Genomic DNA, 4,743 nt, shown 5'->3' on the forward strand with positions numbered 1-4,743 from the left:
ACAGACTAGATAATTGAATAAATGTACAAATGTTGGTACAAAATCATAATAAAATCTATTTAGAAAATCCTCTCTTAGCATGAATAACAGCTTCACATACTCTTGGCATCCGGACAGTTTGCCTCTCCAAACATTCAGCTGAAATACTTTGTCATGCCTCTTGTAAAATGTTCTACGCTAGTTGGAAATTTCTTTCTGAGCTTGTGATCCAGTTCATCCCAGAGCAGCTCAATAGGATTTAGGTGCAGGGACTAGGCAGGCTATTCAATGACAGATTGATGACACTCCAATTGACTGTTGATGCTCTAAATAATGCTTACAGCTCTAAATAAAGCACTTGCTGTATGGTGAAATTGGCTCCAATCCACAGTCCAGAAGTAATTGTTTGGTAGATCAGAATGAAATTCATTGTTAGTTTTTGTATTCCTTTCACCATTTAACCTACATTTAATGTCCACGCATACATGTAAAGACTACTCTTATAGCATATGCTGATAGTTTGATAAAATTGAATACAAATACAAACCCGATTCCAAAAAAGTTGGGACACTGTACAAATTGTGAATAAAAAAGAAATGCAATAATTTACAAATATCATAAACTTATATTTTATTCACAATAGAATAAAGAAAACATATCAAATGTTAAAAGTGAGACATTTTGAAATGTCATGCCAAATATTGGGTCATTTTGGATTTCATGAGAGCTACATATTCCAAAAAAGTTGGGACAGGTAGCAATAAGAGGCCGGAAAAGTTAAATGTACATATGAGGAACAGCTGGAGGACCAATTTTCAACTTATTATGTCAATTGGCAACATGATTGGGTATAAAAATAGTGGAGCAATACCAGAAAGAATTTTATCAGAAAAAACTTCAAAGAGTTTAAAGTTACCATCATCTACAGTGCATAATATCATCCAAAGATTCTTCATCCATGATCTTCGGGCTCTTAGACGGCACTGCATCACATACAGGAATGCTACTGTAATGGAAATCCCAACATGGGCTCAGGAATACTTCCAGAAAACATTGTCAGTGAACACAATCCACCGTGTCATTCGTCGTTGCCAGCTAAAACTCTATAGGTCAAATCAGACTCTACAGGTAACCCATCATCAACCGGGATACTTTACTTGATATGTTTTAGCAAAGAAACTCACAAAGGTTCGGGAAAAGTAGGTGAAACTCATACATAAGAAATACAATAAAAATAAGGGACTCAGAACCCTGTCTGATTAGTGGTGGACCTGATGTGATTGGGACCATATATAGAGTTATAGACTGCAATCAAATTAAGGGATAGAGAATATTATTATTATTATTATTATTATTATTATTATTATTATTATTATTATTATTATTATTATTATTATTGTGCATATGCATGGTATAAACAGCTTGAATATGAATAGTGAAACTAGTTTAAGGTTTCCCACAAAAGGGCAGGTCCCAACAGAAATTTGCACAAATTCCAGAAATTCATGAAGCATACATGATAAGATTTGTCACCACCTAATTATTTACAGAATAAAGCCAAACTGGCAGAATATCTGACGTGTTCCATGGTGCAAAATGAACATCTGCTTAATGACATTATTGTGTTGCTCCCAGTACCCCAGGGATTTGATTAAATCACTTACAATATAACAATCTGAATCAGCATGACATAGACATGATTTATTATATCTGCATAAAAGGCACAAACCTCAGTCATCTGAGGTTACAGTTCGGATGCCAATGGCTAATTTTAAGACTGACAGCTGTCACCCTGTGACATCTTTGTGGTTGCTAGCACCCTGAACCTACATATGAATTATTTAATAAGAAAACATTTTGTTAAGCACACTCGAATAAATGGATTTTTTCTGGGTTTTGTTTGGCTTTAGTAGATGATTAAGGGTTCTTAGCTCCCAACAGTAAACGGTGTGTTGGTTCATATAGGATCGGCTCATCCAAAGAACCCAAAGAACGAAAGTAGGTCTCGATTCACTTGATTCTTTGATTAATAGGCCATCTTCCTACAGCAAACTAAGCTAAACTAAGCTTCCCATCGCAATCATTTCCTCCGGAGATACCTAGAAAGGCTCATTGGCCCAGTTTTGCTCAGGAGTGCACTTACGCCACAGTTGTTGGATTTCCCTATTGCGCTTTGTGCTATTTTCAGAGCTCCTTATTTCGAGGCCAGAGGTAAAGCTGCGTTGCCATAGCCACCAACTTAAACCTTCCTCTAAATCTTCTCCATGTCCATTTTTACCCTACCAAGGGAACCAGGCGCCCCCTTGTGTGGAAACAATGCATTGGGATGAATCTCAAATTGCTATTTATTTGATATATAGACAAGGGGCAAGCTCAGGCTGTCTGACAGTCATGGGTGAAAAAATTAAATGTGCACCTCCCTTATGCAGTGAGGGATAATAGTGCACAATAGTGCACTTCATCACAATTACTTGCAAATAGGGCACTCTAGGTGGCACTTCATTATGTTGCAAAGCAAGTTTTCATTCATAATACAGCCCTGTAGAAGGCAAGTGTATATAAAGCAGAATAATAAAGATGTTCAAGTGCATGAACATTTTTTAATTGACAAAAATTCACAAAAATACAAAAAAGCACCATGCAGAATGTGACAGAAATATTGGCATCATACAAAGAAGCACAACCATAAGCCATTATTAACTGTTATTAAAAATAATAAAAAAAATTTTTACTTGCTCTAATTATGTAACCCCTCCATATCTGTGCACATTGAGTGGTTCTGAGAATACTCTGGAAACATTTGTTTTTGTTTTCTAAACTATTGCTTACTTGGTTTTCCAGAGAAGTTTAACAGATGGTTACACTTTTTTCTCTAACTTTTACATTTACAGCATTTGGCAGATGCTCTTATCCAGACCAACTTTGAATGATCTGCTTCATACAACTTGGTGGTTAAAGGCCTTAACCAGCAGATGCAGCTTAATGGTGGTGGACTTTAAACTGATCTGATCACAAGTTTAACATCTTAACCCTGAACTACCCCTTTCCACTTTTAAATAACCTAGCCCTAACCCACAATATCTCTGAGAAAGTTCTTCTGAACATCTGGTAAGCTAGTAGGTTACATTTTACATGGATCCCCACAGGAACCTTAGAACCACCTAAATAGGTCATTTGTACCCAGAATGTTAGTTTGTGTATAAAAAATAAAAAAACCGAAACACAACTATTGCTAATCTTCTGCAATAGTTTGATGACCTAAACCTGTTTTGAGACCAGCAAAAGACATTATGGGAACATTTAAAAAAAGTCTGAAGTCCCAAATAGTATTTAGAACAACCTTTGGCAAATGTTTCGACTGAGGAAATAAAAATAAAAAATAAAGGTGCTGACTACTGCTATGCTTGATCAGGAATAAACCACCACATGGCCACCAGTAAAATTAAATTATTTGGTTAGTGGATCAATCTCAACCAATCTGCTAAAACGACACGATAGCATATTAGCAGACATCTTGGATTTATAACGTTCTCCCCATTTATGAGCGCTACACATCTTCTGAATGCTACGGTAACGAGGCGCCATCTTCTGTTCATTACATAAAACTGCAAACGAAAAACCCAACTCCTGTCTGTCGACTACATCCAGCCAATCAGTTATCATCATGAGTCCTCAGCAGACCTCGAAACATTTTTACTCATTCTTTTTAATGGCAATGAGCTTAAAACTCAGCTCTACAGAAACCTTGATGTAGTTTTAGATCCCTCATGAACCAGTGAGTGGGGATAGAAAATCTCACTGAGACAAAAAAAAAAAAAACCTGAATCACATTGATAGTAAGATTATAAATCATTACTCTTTTAGGACAGTAGTATGAGTTTTAGTATGAAAATATAGTGTATAAGAATTTATGGAGGAAAACAGGACAGTAGCAGCAGTTCTTGTGTACAACTCTACATAATCCAGATGAAATTATTCAGGATAAGTCTTGGAAATGACCTGATTTCATGGTGTGAACAAAATGGGAGCTGTGTAGTATCATCCATAAAGTGAATCATTAGTGAAGAAGCCAGTGAAAACAATGAGAATTAATTGAATATATATTAATGATGAGAGGATCACAAAGGATAAATGTCATGATTGGGATATGGGCATCATAACACCTTAATAGAGAGATATGTATCGTTTAATACACTCTTATTCTGTACATAGAAAGAATGTGAAAATAAAATACTGCAGGTCAAAGTTTGACAGAATAAATCAACAGATTAGCCAGAAATAGATACATTTAAGGCATTTGCCCTTATCCAGAGCTGAGGCTAAGGGTGGCAGATCAGGTGATGATGGGATTTGAACTTCCAAGCCAAAGGCCAGTGCCTTAATCACTGAGCATTACAGTAGCTTGGGATAGATAGCATCCCACCATTCCACTAACATACTTGAGGGATGAGGCGACAACATTAAGACATTGCAAGTACGTTTTTATGGCCATGAATCCCTTATATACTTCTAAAAATAAATGGAAGGCGGGTTTATAGCTGGGGTTAAATATGGTTTGGAATAATAAAAAAAAAGGAAAACTTTTGCAGTGTTTTTCAGCTACAGTGCTCAGAACCCACATACCTGCACAGTTCAGGTTCAGGAATCATGAGTCAGGTGTGTTTGGAGCTTTGATGCTGCGTGGATCAGCGACTATGAGATTGCATAAAGTAAAATAGCAACAAAATACGCTTTGCACAAGAACGACAAATGAACACACGCCAG

Source organism: Silurus aristotelis, assembly GCF_946808225.1.
Source record: "Silurus aristotelis genome assembly, chromosome: 11".
Lineage (NCBI taxonomy): Eukaryota > Metazoa > Chordata > Actinopteri > Siluriformes > Siluridae > Silurus > Silurus aristotelis.